Source organism: Triticum aestivum, chromosome 7A, assembly GCF_018294505.1.
Source record: "Triticum aestivum cultivar Chinese Spring chromosome 7A, IWGSC CS RefSeq v2.1, whole genome shotgun sequence".
NCBI classification, from domain to species: Eukaryota; Viridiplantae; Streptophyta; class Magnoliopsida; order Poales; family Poaceae; genus Triticum; species Triticum aestivum.
Genome location: NC_057812.1, coordinates 315765176 through 315787630, shown reverse-complemented (window position 1 = coordinate 315787630; position 22455 = coordinate 315765176).

Sequence of the window (22455 nt, the reverse complement as noted above, 5' to 3'; positions counted from 1 at the left end):
AGGATTAACGGAAAGCAGTAACATGCTACACTAATCTAATGCAAGCAGTATAGAGAAGAGTAGGCGATATCTGGCAATCAAAGGGGGGGCTTGCCTGGTTGCTCTGGCAAGAGAGAGGGGTCGCCAACTCCGTAGTCATACTGGGTAGCAGCGGCGTCGGTCTCGGTGTCTATCGAGAGAAGAGGAGGGAGAAACAATAAATATTTAAGCAAGCATATGCATAGTGATGCATGACATGACAAGTAATGGCGTTAGAGGTGCCCTAACTCGGTAGTAGGTGATACCAGTGAAGGGGGATGACATCCGGGAAAGTATCCCGGTGTTTCGCGTTTTCGGGCAGAGGAGCCGGAGGGGGAAAGTTGCGAGTTTGATAGGTTAGGGGGATGTGGCAGACGAACGGGTTGCGTATCCGAAATCGTCTCGTTGTTCTGAGCAACTTTCATGTTGAAAATATTTTCATCCGAGGTACGGTTTATTTTATATTAATTTTAAAAGATTTAAATCATTTTTAAGACTAATTTAAATATTTTAAGTCAACATTATCCAAAACAGTGTTTGCTGACGTCATCATGACGTCAGCATGACATCAGCAGTCAACAGAGATGTTGACTGGGTCGCTGACGTGTGGGACCCACTGGTCAATGACTGTTTAGCCTAATCAGTGTTTAACTAATCTAACTACTGTTTAATTAAACTAATTAGTTAGTTAGGTTAATCTAATTATGATTAATTAACTTAATTAATTCTTAATTAAATAATTAATTTAATAATAATTATTATTATTTTAATTATTTTTATTTTTAATTCTCTTCTCTTCTTTTTTTTAACGTTCTGTGGGGTGGGGCCCCCCCGTCATAGGCATAGGGGCCTTAGCGGGTTCGGGCGCTACGGGCGGGTCGGGCGTTGCAGCGCCCGACTGGGCGCTCGCCCAAATCACCGGGGCGAGGAGGGCCGGGGCAAGGCCGTGACCGTGGGCGTCCGACGGGGCGCGGCGTCGCCCGAACGGGCACGCCGACGAGCAAAGGCCCGAGGCGACGGCGGGTCGCGGGCGTTGGCTTGGCCGCAGCCGAAGCGGAGCAGGGGGGAAGCAGGGGCGCCACGGGGTGCGGGCGCGGCGTGGCCGCGGCAGCGGCAAGCGCGGGTGAGCAGGGAGGAGGGGGCGAGGCCCGGCGAGCGGTGGGCAGCGGCAGCAGAGCAAAAGCGGGGGCGGCGTGGGGAAAGGTCGCAGTGGGCAGCGGCAGCAGCGCTGCAGTGCGTGGCGAGCACGAGGCCACGGCATGGGGCGGCGAGCGGCCCGGAGCGTGAGCTCCGGCACGCGGGCGCAGCCGAGCTGCGCGGCCGGCGAACGGAGAGAGAGGAGGGGCGCAGCGACAGGGGAAGGAGGAGGGCGGAGGCCGTGGCCTCACCGGGCTTTGTAGGTTCAAAGCAGCGGGCTCGGGGAAGATTGGGGAGGCGACGGGGACGAGCGTGCGTAGGAAGGGCAGTCCGGCGGGGGAGGGTGAAGCAGTCTGGCGGGGGGGCTCCGGGCGCCGGCGTCGGCGTGCGGGGGCGAGGGGATCGGGAGTTCCCGATCCAGATCCAGGGGGGAGGAGTGGTGCGAGTGGGGTGGGGGTGAGTTAGGGTTTTGGTCGTGGGGGGGATAAGGGAGGCGTGGGGGAGGCCGGTTGGGCCTGCGGTCGAATGGGCCGGCCTGCTGGGCCGAAGCCCAGTGGGGGCCTTTCTCTTTCTTTTTTGTTTTCTGTTTGTTTTTTTTCTTTGTATTTTCTTTTATTATTTCTTTTCTGTTTTAATTCATTTAAAACCATTTAGGCATTTTATAAAAATGTGTTTACTTCACCAAAATTACCGATGCAATAATAGACATAGCTCGAACATTTTATTTTAATATTTGAAAACTTTTATTGTCGATTTTAAATTTAAGTTTGATTTTGACGCGTTTTCGAATTATCCAGAGATTAGTAACAGTAATCGTAGATGACATGGCATCATTAGGAGAGTTTTACTGTAGCCAAATTATCCGGGCGTTACAAATCTCCTCCACTACAAGAAATCTCGTCCCGAGATTTAGGAGGTAGAAGGAAACAGTGTGGGGTATTCATCATGCAAGCGGTCCTCGCGTTCCCAAGTGGCTTCGTCTTCAGAGTGATTCGACCACTGGACTTTGAGGAATTTGATCTCCTTCTGACGTGTGCGGCGTTCAGCTTGGTCAAGAATGCGGACCGGATGCTCTTTATAAGAGAGGTCCTGTTGCAATTCGAGCACTTCATGATCCACCGCTCGGATTGGATCCTTGAAGCAACGGCGGAGTTGTGACACATGGAACACATCATGAACCTGTGAAAGGTTCGGCGGAAGCTCCAGTTGATATGCCACTTTTCCACGCCTTTCGAGAATAGTAAAGGGACCGATATAGCGAGGAGCTAGCTTGCCCTTGATCCCGAAGCGGTGAGCACCCTTCATTGGTGTAACTCGAAGATAAGCCTTTTCGCCATGTTGATAGACCACGTCTTGGTGATGACGGTCATACTGAATTTTCTAACGTGACTGAGCAGTGTTGAGATTCTCGCGAATAATGCGAACTTGTTCTTCGGCCTGTTGGATAATATCCGGACCGAAGAGTGGACGTTCCCCAGTTTCTGACCAGTTCAGAGGGGTTCGACACTTTCGTCCATATAGCACTTCGAAGGGGGACATCTTCAGACTAGCTTGATAGCTATTATTATAAGAGAACTCGGCATATGGAAGAGATTCCTCCCATTTCTTGCCGAATGAGATTACACAAGCTCGAAGCATGTCTTCGAGAACTTGGTTGACACGTTCAACCTGTCCTTGCGACTGAGGATGAAACGCAGTACTGAACGACAGATGAGTTCCCATAGCTTCTTGGAAACTCGCCCAAAACCTTGAAGTGAATAAGCTGCCACGGTCTGAACTGATAACTAGTGGGATACCGTGAAGTGAAACAATTCTGGCCATGTAGAGAGTAGCAAGCTGACTAGCAGTGATTGTCTCCTTGACCGCCAGAAAATGGGCAACTTTGGAAAGTCGGTCAATGACGACAAGAATAGCATCATTACCTTTCTGCGATTTGGGAAATCCAGTGACGAAGTCCATTTCAACATGGTCCCATTTCCATTCAGGAATAGAGATAGGTTGCAGAGTTCCAGCAGGCCTTTGATGCTCTGCTTTGATTCGGCGACAAACGTCACACTCAGCAACATAACGAGCAATGTCCTGCTTCATATTAGACCACCAGAATCTTTGACGAATATCCTGGTACATCTTCGTACTACCAGGATGGATGGACAGAGGCGTATCATGGGCTTCTTGCATAACCCTTTTAGTCTTATCCAGGTTTTTCTTCGAACATGGTACCACTAGGAGGCCTTTGAAATACAAGGCGCCATCGTCGGCGACAGAGAAGAATGAGGGCTTTCCTTCTGCTAGATGGCGTTTAATCTTATGGACTTCAGAGTCATAACCTTGAATAGTCTTTATACCAGCTACAAGATCTGGTATGACAGCCAGGGTATTTAGAGAACCCTTAGTAACAACAAGAAGATTCATCTTGCGGAACTCCGGGGGAGGGGGAGCGAGTGCTCCAGGAGGAACAATATGGAGGTTCACCTTTCTAAATTCTTCGACAAGCGAGGGCTGAACTTTGTGAACCTGGAGGTGGTTGCAGTAAGACTTGCGGCTCAAGGCATCAGCCATTACATTAGCCTTGCCGAGGGTATATGATATACCCACGTAAAAGTCTGCAACAGTCTCCATCCATCTTTGCTGACGGAGGTTCAGATCTGGCTGAGTAAACAGATACTTCAGACTTTGGTGATCGGTGAAGATCTCGCAACGATTACCGAGAAGGTAGTGTCGCCACTGCTTCAGTGAATGAATGACAACAGCAAGCTCGAGGTCTTGAAGTGGGTAGTTTTCTTCGTGAGGGTGCAGTTGACGAGAGGCATAAGCAATCACTCTGCGCTCTTGCATTAGGACATAACCTAATCCTTGATGGGAAGTGTCGCAGTAAATGACGAAGTCCTTCTTAGTATCAGGTGGAGCAAGCACGGGGGCAGAAGTCAACTTGTCTTTGAGCGCCTGGAAACTTTCCTGACACTTGTCTGTCCATTCGAACTTGACACCCTTATGCAACAGATTAGTCAGAGGCCTGGCAATCTTGGAGAAGTTCTCGACGAATCGACGGCAATAGCTGGCGAGGCCGAGAAAACTTCGGACTTGCTTCACATTCTTCGGAGGAGTCCAATCGAGAATAGCCTGAACTCGTTCAGGGTTGACGGCAATACCATTCTTGGAGATGACATGCCCAATATAGGTTACTTCAGGGAGCCAGAATTCACACTTGGAATACTTAGCATACAGTTGATGCTCTCGAAGTTTTTCCAGCACAAGACGAAGATGTGCAGCATGTTCTTCTTCGTTCTTGGAAAATACAAGGATATCGTCCAGATAAACCACGACGAACTTGTCAAGGTAATCCATGAATATATAGTTCATCAGACGAGAGAAGGTGGCAGGAGCATTCGTTAAGCCGAATGACATGACGGTGTACTCGTATGATCCATACCGAGTCACGAAGGCGGTTTTTGGGATGTCCTCCTCACGAACACAGATCTGGTGGTAACTCAACCTCAAGTCGAGTTTGGAGAACACTGATGAGCCAGCCAGTTGATCATAAAGATCATTGATCCGGGGAAGAGGATATTTATTCTGAATGGTAGCTTGGTTTATTGGACGGTAGTCTTGGACTAATCGGTTTGTCCCATCCTTCTTCTTAACAAAGAGAGAAGGTGCTCCCCAAGGAGAGCAACTTGGGCGAATGAAACCTTTGACAAGAGATTTGTCGATTTCCTCCTTAAGCTCAATGAGTTCATGCGGCGGCATCTTGTAGGGTCGTTTAGCTATAGGGGTAGTGTAACACCCTCGATGTGACTATATCTCCCACGTGTCGAGGCACAACTTAGAGGCATAATCACATTGAAGGCATATGTCGCAAGTGAGGTAATCTTCACACAACCCATGTAATACATACGGGAAAAAGATCCATAGTTGGCTTACAATCGCCACTTCACACAAATACATGAATAAAGCATTACATCAAACAGATACAATCAAGGTCCGACTACGGAACCAAAATAAAAGAAGAACCCCAAATGCGACAAAGGTCCCCGATCGACCCCAACTAGCCTCCACTACTGATCAACTAGAACGAAACAACACAAAGGACAAGATCTTCAACGAGCTCCTCCTGAGCTTGGTTGCGTCATCTGCACGGACTCATCGGCACCTACAAACTGGTTTTGGAAGTATCTGTGAGCCACAGGGACTCAGCAATCTCGCACCCTCGCGATCAAGACTATTTAAGCTTATGGGTAAGGTAAAAGTATGAGGTGGAACTGCAGCAAGCGACTAGCATATATGGTGGCTAACATACGCAAAAGAGAGCGAGAAGAGAAGGCAAAGCACGATCGAGAAATCTATGATCAAGAAGTGATCCTATAGCAACCTACATCAAGCATAACTCCAACAACCGTGTTCACTTCCCGGACTCCGCCGGAAAGAGACCATCACGGTTACACACGCTGTTGATTCATTTTAATTAAGGTCGACTTCAGGTTTTCTACAACCGGACGTTAACAAATTTCCATTTGCCCATAACCGCGGGCACGGCTTTCGAAACTTCAAATCCCTGCAGGGGTGTCCCAACTTAGCCCATAACAAGCTCTCACGGTCAAGGAAGGAATAGACCTCCACCCGAGACGTTCCGATCAGACTCGGTATCCCGGTACAACAAGACATTTCGACATGGTAAAACTAAACCAGCAACACCGCCCGAATGTGCCGACAAATCCCGATAGGAGCTGCACATATCTCTTTCTCAGGGCACACCGGATTGTCTAAACTTCCGGTAGGCCAGCCCAGAGTTGCCCCTGGTAGCCACCGGCAGCTGACAAGTTGGACCAACACTCAGAGGAGCACTGGCCCGGGGGGTAAAATAATGATGACCCTCAGGAGCGCGACTCCCAAGGGAAAAGAAAAGGCTAGGTGGCAAATGGTAAAACCAATGTTGGGCATTGCTGGAAGAGCTTTACTTAAGGAGAACTGTCAAGGGGTTCCCATTATAGCCCAACCGCGTGAGGAACGCAAAATCTGGGAACATAACACCGATATGACGGAAACTAGGGCGGCAAGAGTGGAACAAAACACCAGGCATAAGGCCGAGCCTTCCACCCTTTACCAAGTATATAGATGCATTAATTAAATAAGATATATTGTGATATCCCAACAAGTAAACATGTTCCAACAAGGAACAACATCTCCATGTTCCAACGAGGAACAAACTTCAATCTTCACCTGCAACTAACAACGCTATAAGAGGGGCTGAGCAAAGCGGTAACATAGCCAATCAACGGTTTGCTAGGACAAGGTGGGTTAGAGGCTTGGTTCAACAATATAGGAGGCATGACAAGCAAGTGGTAGGTATCGCAGCATAGGCATAGCAAAATAGCGAGCATCTAGCAAAGCAAAGATAGTAGTGATTTCGAGGGTATGATCAACTTGCCTGAAATCCCGCAAGGAATAAGAACGAGTCCATGAAGAAGACAAACGGACGTAGTCGAATGGTTCCTTACAAATACGACGTTACCGGAACCAACCCGAAGGAGCAAACACCGGAAAAGAAGCACACAACATAGTAAACAACCACTACAACAACATGGCACGATGCACAATCAAGTATGATGCATGTCCGGTTTAATGAGGCACGGCATGGCAAAGAGCACAAACAATCCTACAAATTAAGTGGAGCTCAATATGCAACGGGTTGCATATTGACGAAACACCACATCAATTATTTAGTTCTCTCTCGGTTATGTACCCCAACAATATTAAATGTTGATTAACATGGCAAGAGGTGAAGCACAACAAAACTACCTATCTAGGCAAGTTTAAATGAGGCCGGAAGCAACGCACAACAATTCCGGAAAATCCTCATATACATAATTTAAGGTTTGGTACTGTTCTGTCCTAAACATAATTTTAGAGTTGTTAAACATGCAAGGTGAGTGCACCATGTTAAACTAGGCAAAATTCTACCCCATTTACATATAAAGATTATTTAATTCGGAGCTACGGTTATTTAGTTATGAATTAAATCATTTTAGCATGCCATAGGAGTAAATTTAACCAAACATCATTTTAAACATTTTAAACAAGGGTGAAAATGACATATTAAGAACCTATATGCAAATCTAAGCATTTTTCATATTAAGTTTATTTTAATATGATGCATCGTTTGTGAGTTACAATATGCATGAACATGAAGGGGTTTCCTGCAAAACAGGCACTCTCTGGAAAATAGCTAAATTCGCATCAGCATGAAAAAAACAGGACGGGCTGCAATGGGTTGAACTGAGCTGCTCACCACAGCACTTGGGCCGGCTCGGTGATGGACTAGGACGGGAGAAGGCGCAGCTGGGCCGGCAGGCGCGCGGCCCACGACGAGCAGCGAGGGGAGAAGGCGGCCCAGGCAAAGCGGCAGAGGTGGGGGGTCTTCGCGCAGGCGAGCTGGGCCTGGCGCTCTCATGGCCTTGCTGGATCGAATGATGGGGATGCGGGGGCCGCGGTCAACGCGCTCGCTCCTGGACAGGACGAGAAGCAGGGCACGGAGGCGAGGCGATGCAGACGGCGGTCACTGGTTGTGGCGCGACGCGGCAGGAGCTCCGGCTACGGATCAAAGCAAGGAGGCCGGAAACAGACCGAGATGCTCCAGATCCGACGGGTCCCCACCGGATCGGGCGAAGAACGCGACCGGCGGCGAGCTCCACGGGCGGTGGTGGTTCCTGCAGTCAGCAATGGAGGAAGGGGAGTCCGGTGAGAGAGAGGAGAGAAACGAGGAAGGAGATGGGATGGCCACCTGCGGGGCACCGGCAACAAGGCGGAGCACGACGGCGGCGAGGATCCGGTGTCCGCGGGGTTGGGGCGAGGCAGAGGAGCGCTCGGGCGCTGTCGCTTCTTGGGGTGGAGCGGGAGGGGAACGAGGCCCCTGCACGGGCGAGCGGCGGCGCAGATCCGGGCCTCCGAGCCCAGATCGGGGTCTGGGCGGGCCTCGTGCGAGCTCCGCGGGCCGCAGTGGTGGGATGGCTGGCTGGGACGTGACGTGGAGGCTTTGGAGTGGTGGAGGGCGTTGCTCGGGTGGCGCAGGCCAATGGCAGCTTGCCAAGTGGCACGGAGGAGATGGAGGTCGCCGGAAATTGAGGAGGAGGAGGGTCGGTTGTGGCTGGAGGTGTGATTCGAGGGGAAGGGGTGGCGCTAGATCCGAGGGAGGAGGTCTAGGAGGTAGGGGAAGACTAGGGATGCCCAAATTTGGAAGGGAGGGATGCTTAAATAGGGTAGGGGGACTAGGGTTGGGGGTTTTAGTCCGTTTCGGAGCCGTTCGATCTCGATCGGACGACCCGGAGCGGAGGGGGGTTAGATAGGTGGGCTAGTGGACTGTGAAGAGAGGTTGGCCTGAGATGAGAGGAGAGGAGTGCAGCCCGGCAACTGTTTTCGGAGACCGAAAACGTCTGACGAAAAGACCGACTATATTGTCGCTATAGTTAACCGTTGGGGTGTCAAACGGACTCCGAATGCGATGAAATTTGACAGGCGGTCTATCTACACTATAATAAGGCCACACGTCAACTCTCATCCCATTCCGAGAACATTTTTCGGCCACTTATAAAATACTATTTCGGACATGCCGCGGGCGCGTGCTAGTGTGTCTGGGCTCAGAACGGACAACGGAGAGAACGAGGAGGCCGGGACGCATGCAAGTTTTGAAAACATGATGATGCAATGCACATGATGACATTAAAAGATGCAACACGCAAGCGAATGACATGGCAACGACAACGAATAACTGGAGGACACCTGGCACAACGGTCTCGGGGCGTCACAGGTAGTGTCGGGTTTCAAGTCGATGATGAATTCGACAGCTCTAGCAGGGGAAATCCCCGGAAGTTCTTCTGGGAAGACATCTTGGAATTCACGAACGACAGGAATGTTTTCAATGCCCTTGAGTGGTGCAGCGTTCAACGCATTCAAGGCATAAAGACGTGCCTCAGCGTTCTGAACTAGATGAGCTTGGTAAGCAATTATTTCATCAGAAGGATGTAGCAGATGGACGACCTTAGTGGCGCAAACTATAGAAGCAGTATGCGCTTTCAACCAATCCATTCCCAGAATGAGGTCAATGCTACAGGACTTTAGTACGATGGTGGAGGCAAGGAATTCCAGTCCTTCAATTTCAACGGGAACGTTGTGACTAACCATAGAGGTTGGACACTGGCCCGCAGGAGTGTGTACCACAATCGCAGTGTTCATCTCTTCGTATTTAATGCCATGCATGAATGCAAACTCAGCTGATAAGAATGAATGTGATGCTCCTGTATCAAATAAAACAAATGCTGGTATGGAATTTACGAGGAGTGTACCCATCACGGTAGCAGGCTGGTCTAGAACTTCATTGAGATCAACGTGGTTGGCATGAACACGACCATAAGACTTGGTACTGTTGTTGCGGGGCTGGTTGCTTCCACGGCCAGTTGCTGGAAGGGCCAGTTGATTCTGGTTCTGGTTGCATTCCCTAGCACGGTGCCCTGGTTGCCCACACCTGAAGCACAATCCATTATTGGGAGTGGGAACAGGAGCTTGTGGTGGTGGAGCTGGAAGTCTTGGCTGCCTAGTTGGAGGAGCAGGCAGACGAGGTGCAGCATAGGTCTGCCTTGGGGTGGGTGCATTCGGCTGGTACATGTTGTTGGGAATCCATATCTTGCGCTTCTGCGAGGACGGGCCCGAAGAAGAGCCCGTGTCACGGTTGCGCCTGTGAGAGCCCTGGTATTCCTGCAGACCAGTTTTGACATTGATGGCTTCTTTCACCAGAGTGGCGAAATCAGTAAAGTCATGCACTAGCCATCACGGAACTTCTCCTGTCTGCGTGCATCAGTTGCAATGTCTTCTTCAGCATAGCGGGACAAGTCAAGAAACTCCCGCTGGTAAGCTTCCACAGTTTTGTTGCCTTGGGTGAGGTTGCGGAACTCACGCTTCTTCTGGTCCATGACTCCTGAGGAATGAAGCGAGCACGGAAGGCAGCTTGGAAGTCTGGCCAGGTGATGATTGTTCCAGCTGGCAGAGTACGCCTGTGGTTATCCCACCATTGAGCCGCGGGTCCTTTTAGGAAGAAGGAAGCAAAGGTGACATAGCTGGCAGGGGCTACATTAGCAGACTCCATCTCATAGGTGATGTCACGGAGCCAGTTGTCAGCATCCAGAGGCTGAGTTGAGCTGCGGTACACGGTTGGGTTGAGGCGCATGAAATCCTGCAGAGTCACTTGGGTTGGCTGCTGGTTCATATTGGGGCGAGGAAACTGAGCCATAATATTCTCCATGAACTGACGATTCAGCTCAAACTGTTGCATCATCCCAGCCATGTACTCAGGAGGTGGTGGGGCGTTGCCACCACGACCACGACCACCTGGTCTAACCATCCCGCTAATATTTAACAGGGGTAGTTCAGCATTGAGAAATTTGCAAAAAAACAAGAATCATTCATGATGAAACATGCACAACGAAAGCAGCACGATAGATACTACATAGTAGTCGGCATATCTTACAAAAGAGATCATGCATAGAGTTCGTTACACAAAGTTCGGTACATAGGCTAAGACATCATAGGCGGCACACAGGCTCGCGGCGAATGCATCTAACACTAACAAGCAAGTCTACATCAGTCCCACACGGTACTGCGGAGGTAGGTGTAGCCCGACAGCTAGTAGTGACGCGAAGGGAAGACCTCCATGCGAGTAGCCTGGGGTCCGCGGATACTCTGGTGCGGAACCCGATGCGCAGGTGGCAGGAGAGGGCCCAATGCAGGAGAGTAGCCTCCCACATCTGGCCAGCCGACGCCCTGGGGCATCACGGTCCGGGCAGGGTAGATCGCAGAACGCGACATATCACCAGAGCGGACAGAGGGGTGCAACAGCGTCAGAGCACGATACAGGTGCTGACGGGTGGTGTACAACTCGTGCCGAAGAGCTCGGTTAGCTCTATCCAGCCCATCAGCATGCAGAACCAGGTTCTGATGGTAGAAGGGCTCTCGGGTGACAGTGGAGTAGGCAGCAGTGTAGTATCCCTCTGCACTAACATCGGATGCGATAGCAATGTGCCTGAAGGGGGAGGTGTCCAACTCCTGATACTCTCCACGAAGACGTGTCAGAGCAGCATAAGCAGCATCGTGGACCGCCATATCGATAGTCACTCCAACACCATGAGCAGTGTGCAGCACAATAGTGGAGTCATACTCCCGAGAGTAGAGGTGGACGATGGCACAGTACTGCTCTTGGTTGAAGTCCTGATACTCCTCATAGACGGTGTACTCAGGGTGCCAGCGATAACCCAGATAGGTCATCATCTCAACCAACACAGCAGGTGATCCTGAGGCACCAATGGCCGTCGTGTGGCGCACGACCTGCCTCGTGGGTTCCATCTGAAAACAAAGATGTTTTCACACGAGTCAAACGACAATGTGGATAATGTTCTAATACTACTCTAAAGAATAACTAGGGCTTATCCAACTTTGGGGTGAACATGGTCCGGGATCCTAGTGTTAGAGTTAGTAAAATCGTTTAACCCGAGTAGGAGAGAGTTCAGAGTCCCAGAGTAAGGATCGAGGAGTAAAAGATCCTAATACCACCCAGATGGCGACGTGGGCCCGTACGGCAAACAACCATGTTAGTAAAAGTTTTTATAATGTCTAGACTCAACTTCAGCCAAGGAGTGTGGAAGGGGGATTCCTACAGGCAGTCGGCTCTGATACCAACTTGTGACGCCCCCGATTTGACCGTACACTAATCATGCACGCAAATGTGCACGATCAAGATCAAGGACTCACGGGAAGATATCACAACACAACACTACAAATAAAATAAGTCATACAAGCATCATATTACAAGCCAGGGGCCTCGAAGGCTCGAATACAAGAGCTCGATCAAAGACGAGTCAGCGGAAGCAACAATATCTAAGTACAGACATAAGTTAAACAAGTTTGCCTTAAGAAGGCTAGCACAAACTGGGATACAGATCGAAAGAGGCGCAGGCCTCCTGCCTGGGATCCTCCTAACTACTCCTGGTCGTCGTCAGCGGGCATCACGTAGTAGTAGGCACCTCCGGTGTAGTAGGAGTCGTCGTCGAAGGTGGCGTCTGGCTCCTGGGCTCCAACATCTGGTTGCGACAACCAGGTAGAAGGGATAGGGGGAAAAGAGGGAGAAAGCAACCGTGAGTACTCATCCAAAGTACTCGCAAGCAAGGAGCTACACTACATATGCATGGGTAAATGTGTAAAGGGCCATATCGGTGGACTGAACTGCAGAAAGCCAGAATAAGAGGGGGATAGCTAATCCTGTCAAAGACTACGCTTCTGGCCACCTCCATCTTGCAGCATGTAGAACAGAGTAGACTGAAGTCCTCCAAGTAGCATCGCATAGCATAACCCTAACCGATGATCCTCCCCTCGTCGCCCTGTGAGAGAGCGATCACCGGTTGTATCTGGCACTTGGAAGGGTGAGTTTTATTAAGTATCTGGTTCTAGTTGTCATAAGGTCAAGGTACAACTCCAAGTCGTCCTGTTACCGAAGATCACGGCTATTCGAATAGATTAACTTCCCTGCAGGGGTGCACCACATAACCCAACACGCTCGATCCCATTTGGCCGGACACACTTTCCTGGGTCATGCCCGGCCTCGGAAGATCAACACATTGCAGCCCTACCTAGGCACAACAGAGAGGTCAGCACGCCGGTCTAAATCCTATGGCGCAGGGGTCTGGGCCCATCGCCCTTTGCACACCTGCACGTTGCGAACGCGGCCGGAAGCAGACCTAGCCTAGTAGGCGTTCCAGTCCAATCCGGTGCGCGCTACTCAGTCGCTGACGTCACGAAGGCTTCGGCTGATACCACGACGTCGAGTGCCCATAACTGTCCCCGCGTAGATGGTTAGTGCGTATAGGCCAGTGGCCAGACTCAGATCAAATACCAAGATCTCGTTAAGCGTGTTATTTTGAAATAACCGCGAACGCCGACCAGGGCCAGGCCTACCTCTCTCCTACGTGGTCTCAACCTGCCCTGTCACTTCGCCACAAAGATCCACACAGAGGGCCGTCGGGAAAGTATGTCCTTCCAGCCCCCAATTCGTGAATCAACTGCGGGTACTCCTCGAGCCAACCCGACTTTGGTCATCACATGTATCATGTATAAAGTATATAGTATATACCCGTGATCACCTCCCGAGTGATCACGGCCCGATAGTATAGCATGGCAGACGGACAAGAATGTAGGGCCATTGATGATAAACTAGCATCCTATACTAAGCATTAGGATTACAGGTAAAGGTAACAACAGTAGTAGCAAGGACAGGCTATGCATCAGGATAGGATTAACGGAAAGCAGTAACATGCTACACTACTCTAATGCAAGCAGTATAGAGAAGAGTAGGCGATATCTGGCGATCAAAGGGGGGGCTTGCCTGGTTGCTTTGGCAAGAGAGAGGGGTCGTCAACTCCGTAGTCGTACTGGGTAGCAGCGGCGTCGGTCTCGGTGTCTATCGAGAGAAGAGGGGGGAGAAACAATAAATATTTAAGCAAGCATATGCATAGTGATGCATAACATGACAAGTAACGACGTTAGAGGTACCCTAACGCGGTAGTAGGTGATACCAGTGAAGGGGGATAACATCCGGGAAAGTATCCCGGTGTTTCGCGTTTTCGGGTAGAGGAGCCGGAGGGGGAAAGTTGCGAGTTCGATAGGTTAGGGGGATGTGGCAGATGAACGGGTTGCGTATCCGAAATCGTCTCGTCGTTCTGAGCAACTTTCATGTCGAAAATATTTTCATCCGAGGTACGGTTTATTTTATATTAATTTTAAAAGATTTAAATCATTTTTAAGACTAATTTAAATATTTTAAGTCAACATTATCCAAAACAGTGTTTGCTGACGTCATCATGATGTCAGCATGACATCAGCAGTCAACAGAGGTGTTGACTGGGTCGCTGACGTGTGGGACCCACTGGTCATTGACTGTTTAGCCTAATCAATGTTTAACTAATCTAACTACTGTTTAATTAAACTAATTAGTTAGTTAGGTTAATCTAATTATGATTAATTAACTTAATTAATTCCTTAGTTAAATAATTAATTTAATCATTATTATTATTATTTTAATTATTTTTATTTTTAATTCTCTTCTCTTCTTTTTTTCAAACGTTCTGTGGGGTGGGCCCCCCCCGTCATAGGCACAGGGGCCTTAGCGGGTTCGGGCGCTACGGGCGGGTCGGGCGTTGCAGTGCCCGACTGGGTGCTCGCCAAAATCGCCGGGGCGAGGAGGGCTGGGGCAAGGCCGTGACCGTGGGCGTCCGACGGGGCGCGGCGTCGCCCGAACGGGCACGCCGGCGAGCAAAGGCCCGAGGCGACGGCGGGTCGCGGGCGTTGGCTTGGCCGCGGCCGAAGCGGAGCAGAGGGGGGGAAAAGCAGGGGCGCCACGGGGCACGGGCGTGGCGTGGCCGCGGCAGCGGCAAGCGCGGATGCGCGCGGGTGAGCAGGAGGGAGGGGCGAGGCCCGGCGAGCGGTGGGCAGCGGCAGCAGAGCAGAAGCGGGGGCGGCGCTGGGCAAGGTCGCGGTGGGCAGCGGCAGCAGCGCTGCGGTGCGCAGCAAGCACGAGGCCACGGCATGGGGCGGCGAGCGGCACGGAGCGTGAGCTCCGGCACGCGGGCGCAGCCGAGCTGCGCGGCCGGCGAACGGAGAGAGAGGAGGGGCGCAGCGACAGGGGAAGGAGGAGGGCGGAGGCCGTGGCCTCACCGGGCTTTGTAGGGTCAAAGCAGCGGGCTCGGGGAAGGTTGGGGAGGCGACGGGGACGAGCGTGCGTAGGGAGGGCAGTCCGGCGGGCGAGGGTGAAGCAGTCTGGCGGGGGGGGCTCCGGGCGCCGGCGTCGGCGTGCGGGGGCGAGGGGATCGGGAGTTCCCGATCCAGATCCAAGGGGGAGGAGTGGTGCGAGTGGGGTGGGGTGAGTAAGGGTTTTGGTCGTGGGGGGGATAAGGGAGGCGTGGGGGAGGCCGGTTGGGCCTGCGGTCGAATGGGCCGGCTTGCTGGGCCGAAGCCCAGTGGGGGCCTTTCTCTTTCTTTTTTGTTTTCTGTTTACTTTTTTTCTTTGTATTTTCTTTTATTATTTCTTTTCTGTTTTAATTCATTTAAAAGCATTTAGGCATTTTATAAAAATGTGTTTACTTCACCAAAATTACCGATGCAATAATAGACATAGCCTGAACATTTTATTTTAATATTTGAAAACTTTTATTGTCGACTTTAAATTTAAGTTTGAATTTGACGCGTTTTCGAATTATCCCGAGATAGTAACAGTAATCGTAGATGACATGGCATCATTAGGGTAGTTTTACTCTAGCCAAATTATCCGGGCGTTACAGAGGTGGGCCATGCTGGAGTCTGAACCACTTCCGAAGCCCGCTCTCACCCCCTGGCCCCTCAAGACGCCAGCTGCCCGTCGCATGCATGCATAGCAAGTAGTACTCCTTATGTGGAGGAGAGAGAGGCATTGACAAAGTCAAGGAGTGGGCTCTGCAAGAGCCCGTCTCTACACGTGCTCCTAGGTAGAAAAAATAATTCTAAAAAAGGCATAAAAAACAATTGTGTCTTAAAAAAGAAAGGTAAAAAACATTTGAGAGGAAATAGGTAGAGAGAAAGTGAGAAAAAGTTGTAACCTGGGCATTACATGAGGAAGGAGGGAGTGGTGCACATGCCAAGTTCACTGGGCTGCTGTGTTTCACACTCCTCCGTCGTAACTGTGGAGACAATAGCTTTCATAAAAAATAAACAATGAATACTCGTTGCTCGTCCTCCATATCGGAAAGAATACTTTCATTTTCCGACATGTGGGACGTCGACCATCCTGGTCCACCTGCCATGCACAAAATTATCCTGGTCTACCCTGGTCGTATCGCAGGCCCAACCTTTCCCACTGTAAGTTGTTCGGACGAAGGAACCATCATGACTTCGTTGAATTCCGCTTCTTCAAGAAAACTTACTATACCCGCAATACTGCTACCCCACGCGAAGACTGGACGACACTGTACCATGTCATATCACTGAAACCCACTAGGTCAAACTAGAACGCCTAGGTCATCTATTTTGGAACGGAGGGAGTACTTCTCTGCACTGCTATGATTTTGTGTTGCACGTTCTCTGTACTTTTGCTGCGATTTTCCTACCCTATGAACCAAATGAGGCCTGAATGTATGTCGACTATTGTCTGATCGATCACCAAGCCTACAATTTTAGGAGCTAGGGCTATTGGTCGATCGATGAGGGATAAGTATAAGCGTACCACGAGCTCATCAGCCCCAACGTTTCTCTTCGGTGAGTGTTTTGCAAGTACTATAGCTCGCATAGTAGCTAGCCTACTAACACCAAGAATCATCAAACAAGCCCTGCTGATATGATAAATAGTTCAAACTTACATCTAAGCATGCCATATATTACATCAAAAGCTGGTGAGGATACATCTGTTTCCATAACTCGGAGAGGGTTCACATGATTCATCGCATGATTCACTATCAAACAAAAGAGGCAAGATCCGCCCACACAAGAGAGTGCACTAGCCCTAAGATGGTTTGATAACACGCATCGTTCTGGTAATTAAACACAGGGCAATGCAAACTACCCTGAAGGACTAGCGCGACCAACTATTTCTTGTCATCGATCTCTCGGGCAATGACCACAGCATGGACAGCGGCATGGGAATCGATTTCTGGGGCGATGTCCACAGGACTGACCGCGACATCGGAATCGATCTCTGGGGCGATGTCCACAGGATGGACAGCGACATCGGAATCGTTCTCCGGGGCGATGCCAACAGGACGGGCCACGACATCGGAACCATTAAGGATGTCCACTAGCACCTGCACAACCCTAACATATTAGCAAGCACATTGCAAATAATCAAAAACCAAAACTATGGTAATAAGCCATTATTGTTTACCTTGTGCAGCTCACCGGGGGATCTCATCCCTCCGAGGGCCATCTCCTCGTCCTCGATGGGGGCCATCACCTTGCCAGGGGAATACTGCTTCTCAACGGCGACTATCTCCTCAAACTCGGTCTTGAGCCTCACATAGGTGGCAATCAGGGTTCCTGGGGTAGGCACGGTGGGGCCCTTGCTGTTCTTCCAACTTCCTTTGAGGAGTTCGTCCACCAATGTCCTCAACTCTTTGTCCAGTGCTTGTTTCTTGGAGTTCTTCGTCTCCATGGTTTGGCCCGCCAACATGGTCAACTCGTTGGTCGGTGCTCGCTTCCCAGAGATCACTGTCTCCAGTGGGTTGTCCGCCGGCAACTCTTTTCCTAGTGCTCCAGGATCCATCAATGAACTGACAAACAAAAAGCAATCGAAAGGAAACCACAATCGCAATGAAAACAGGAAAAGAATAGGATGTGAGAATTGGTCGGTGCTTCGCAAAAAGAAGATTCTTGGAATGAAAATATAGGAGCATAACTGATTCGCCCACCTTTCCTTCGTTGGTACAGAAGAAAAATGGCAGAAGTGAGTAGCCTGGAGTGAGGTTTTCTTCAAGAAAGCGAAGAAAGGGCTTGAATGAGCGTTCCAGTGAAATGATGGTTGCTTCGTCCAGTCCAACTTGGAGGCCACCATACCACTGCTGGTAAAGGTGTGGGTTTTGTGATATGACGGGTCATGACGGCCACACCGGGGTTACAGGTGAGTCTCGACTGTAGCACCTCGCTGTGATTTGGTGGATGGCACACGGGCCCGGATGCTTTGAAATGTCCCACATGTAGATAGAGCAGCTAGTCATATAGGAGTGCTCAATATTGTGCACCGCGACCAAGGCGGAGAGGAAAATGAGAGAACTACGTAATTAATGCATGAGTTTAATTAGGGTAGTATTGTAAAGTACGAGATACATTTCTCCAATCGCAAAATGCATTGGTTCATGAGATTTGAGATTTGAGCCCTATAAACCGGAAGGGAGGGAGTACTGCACACGGGGTAGTCTAGTCACTTGTTGAAATCTCTAGAAAGGCAAATGCTCCTTTCCGGTTTACAGGGCTATACTACTCCCTCCGTCTATATGTGTAAGTCATCTTACGAAAACCAAATAGTCCCAAAACACTAAGGCGTAGTGCATTAACTTCTACCTTGTTTATTGTTTCTTGACATATCAACCAATCAGAGATGAGAGGTGTGCATGCTTTTAATGACTTGCAATGGCTAGTTCATTGCATGCAATGCTATTAATTAGCAAATAAACATTGGTGACCCCAGGAGGAAACGGTGCTAAGCGCGTGGACCTATGCAGAATGAGTATCAACCAATGGATAATGGAGTTTAATTGTTAAACAATAGCAATTTTGTCTCATGCAAGAGCCTGGCTAGTACTCCAAGGAACCGCACCACGCGAGCGTTCGCAACTCCCATGTTCGGGTTGCGCTTGGCTCTTCGCCTCTTCGGGAAGACGAACAATGATGTTAATCCTACTTCTACAGTATCAAATCCACTGTTGCATGTCCGTCCACCTTGTGCGGGAGGGATAGCGTGTAGCGAAAGCTTCTACTTACTGCTCCTGCCTTTGTGTCTATGACAGGTGGGCCCAATAGGTGGTTGGCCCTCCTGTCATGCAGCAAAAGGCAGGTGCAGTTAAGGCACCAGAGCTCAGTCTGCGAGGAAGAGCGCATTGTAGTAATCAAATTTCTCGGTCTTGTACGAGTTGACGTGACACATCAAAGAACTACACTCGATATAAGTCTTTTTACACATTTCAAATGGGCTACTTCGTATGTAGGAGTAGACATATTCTGCTTCGTATGTAGTCACTTGTTGCAATCTCTAAAAAGACTTATATTTGGAAACGGAGGGAGTACAACGCATGCATGCATGCTGTGACTTTCCTTTTGATACTAGCACGTGTTGATTTGATGCAACTTGCCAAATTTTGACTATAAATTTAACTAACCAAATTTTCATGCATGTCACAAAAAATTACGGGGCTGTTTGGATTGTGACTATGTTTGTCTTATGTTGCCACATTATTTTTCCCACACTTGCCTAACCTGAGTTGCTCAAATTGTTAGACACACTTTGGCTTGCCTAAGGGAATCTTACCACAATTTTTGTGTCTATGACATGTGGGGTTCACTACTAATAAAAAAATTCTTGTCTTAGGCATGCCATCAATCCTGTCTTTGACGTCACAACGGAACTCTCAATAAAAGCACCAATGTCAGTGCCCCTGAACCAGGCTTCAATGATGATATGTCCAGCGCATAGATTGTCTTCGGCATTGCAAGGCGGGTTCCTCCTCCGAATACTCCAAAGTAGTCCTCGAACATAGAAAACATGTCCAGCTCTGCAAAACAAGTACCACACACAACCGTAGAGAGTATAATATTTCAGGGGTCCCATCAACTGACAACTTTTGTAGCGAGACGCAACGGCTCCACCCAGTCATTATTTCGAACCGTTTTTTAGCCTCCCACTCCATGTTTCGAGATGCGGTTTTCATTGGCACATCTTGTCGAAGCAGAGATCGTGTCCCCTTATTGCGGGATTCTCATCAATATGGGCATGGGTAATCCAACCGCGCCTTCTGCATGACCCTTGGGGAATAGGCGAGTTTTAAGGCGAGTGGGGAGGCGCTTGGCATTCGCAGCCTTTATAAGAGGATAAAGATCCATTCTTAAACCCACGCCTTCTTCCTCTCTGCCCATCCGTTCTCGAGCTCCTGCACCCAAGCTTCCATCCTTTTCGCCTCCAAAAAGCACTCCAACCATGTCCAGATCCGGAACGCAAGGCAAATGGATGGCCTCCTTCGTCACAGAGGGGAACATCACGGAGCTCCGGGAAGCGGGGTACTTGGCCCAAGGAATCGCCCACCGGCTTCCAGCCAAGGGGCAGATCGTCCCCACCCCAGAACCCAACGAGAGGGTGGTATTCATCCCCCACTTCATCCGCGGGTTAGGATTTCCCCTCCACCACTTCGTCCGTGGACTCATGTTCTACTACGGGCTAGATTTCCACGATCTAGCCCTGAATTCTTTCCTCAACATCTCGGTATTCATTGTCGTGTGTGAGGCCTTCCTCCGCATCCCACCCCACTTCAGATTACGGCTAAAGATCTTCAATGTGAAGCCAAAAGTGGTGGATGGTCAACACGCGGAGTGCGGAGGTGCAATGGTGAGCAAACTATCCAATGTCACGTGGCCCACTAGCACCTTTATGGAAACCATCAAGGGGTGGCAGAAGTAGTGGTTCTATGTCACTGAGCCCCGTGACACCACCTGGGCCGCGGCTCCCGAATTCAAGTCCGGGACCCCAATGCGGCTTACCTCATGGCTAAAAAAGGGCATGGACTGGTCGTCGTCAGACGAGATATCAGCGCTGCAAGTGCGTGTCAAGAGCATGGTGGACAAGAACATCAAGCTAGTCAATGTGATCCAGGTGATGCTCTTTTGCCGGATCCTTCCCTGCCAAACCCGAACTTGCCATCTGTGGGAGTTCGATCCGGCCAAGCACCAGACCTTGTGACAGTTCTTCGGCTCCACGCACGAAGATATCTGGAACGTGCTTTTCAAGGCCTATCAGATGTGGCCGCAGACGTCCGAGGACCGCAGGTACGACCTGACCCATCTAGCCAGTCTGGTAAGTTCTTCATACTTCAAGGTATATATCTTCCTGTGCATTCGAGGAAGATGTCTAAGTTTCTCCATTTTGTCTTTTCTGAGCTGGATAAAGAAGGCGGAGCGGATCCAGTGTCCGGCTCCGTTGCCTGAAAACCTAGCTATCCCACTTTTGTCGAAGATGCTGGTTCTGATGCCCTACCAGGCGACGGAGAAGAAGGCCATGAAGAGGGGCCAGGTGGGAAGAGGCGGCCTTCACCATAAAGTCACTTCGGACGTGATGTCCGAAGACGCCGAAACCCACTCCTCCCCTGCCACCAAGGACGACGAGGAGAATGAAGAAAGCAACTCTCCCCTGAGGGGGGGAAGGAAGAAAAGGACGGCCTCCACGGATCTGGAGGCAGAGGCGTCCAAGAAGGGGAGGGTCTCTCTCGCGGATAACTCTGTGTTGGACACTGATAGCAGCTCCGAGTGGTGCCCCAGGGAGAAGCCCCTAGCCGAATCATAAGTACTCAAAGGCACTTATATACACATATATCCAACTTCTTCACTTTGTTGTTTTAATATGTCGAATCATGCGCTGTATTCCAGCCCACGACCGCCCCCAACAATCCTCATATTCAGGGAATTCACTGGATCCAAAGGTGATGGACAGCGGGTCGCTTCCGGTGGCCTCCTCTCCCAAGACCGCGGACAACACTGAGGTGTTGTCCCGAAGGACCTTCCCAGGCCAGGGAGAGGTACAGGAGGCCGTCAGGGTGGCGCCAGAGGGTGATACCTCGGCCGTTGGTGATCAGGCCGTCGTGAGGGGCGTGTGGAAAAGAAAAGAAAAAAAAGAAGAAAAGGGAAAGTATGTGGGTCCGAGGAAGGTCGAGCCGTATTATGGACCACAATCGAGTTATGCCTCCGTCTATGCCCATGGTATTTTGAGTGCGTAGTTATGTACGCGTGGTACGTACACCGCCATTTGGTCGGGACTGAGACGGAGGCCGAATTGCTAGTCGAACTCCTGACGAGCTGGACTGTCAAGCTGTGGAGTAGTCCGGACTCGTTTGACAGTGTCTGGGAGCTTGCCACTGAATTAAAGTTCTACTTGAAAAGGCCACTCTGTACTTCCGCTACCAGGGCCGCGGTGTGCTCCTCAGTACGGAGGGAGCGTTCCGTCTTTCTATTGACTGTTATGACACCGCATGGTCCGGGCATCTTGAGCTTGAGATAAGCATAGTGTGGTACCGCATTGAATGGAGCAAATGCGGTTCATCCGAGCAGTGCGTGATAGCCACTACGGAAGGGGACGATATCGAAGATCAAGTCTTCGCTTCCGAAGTTGTTCAGGGATCCAGAGACGACTTCCAATGTGATTGAGCCCGTGCAGCGGGCCTCTACACCTGGTATTACTCCTTTGAAGGTAGTTTTTGTGGGCTTGATCCTTGATGGATCCATGCCCATCTTGCGGACTGTATCCTGATAGAGTAGGTTGAGGCTCTTACCACCGTCCATGAGGACTCGCGTGAGGTGGAATCCATCAATGATTGGGTCGAGGACCAGTGCGGCTGAACCGCCATGATGGATACTGGTCAGATGGTCACTGCGATCGAACGTGATCGGGCAGGACGACCATGGGTTAAATTTTGGGGCGACGGGCTCTATCGCGTAGACATCCCTGAGTGCGCGTTTGCGCTCCCTCTTGGGGATATGGGTAACATACAT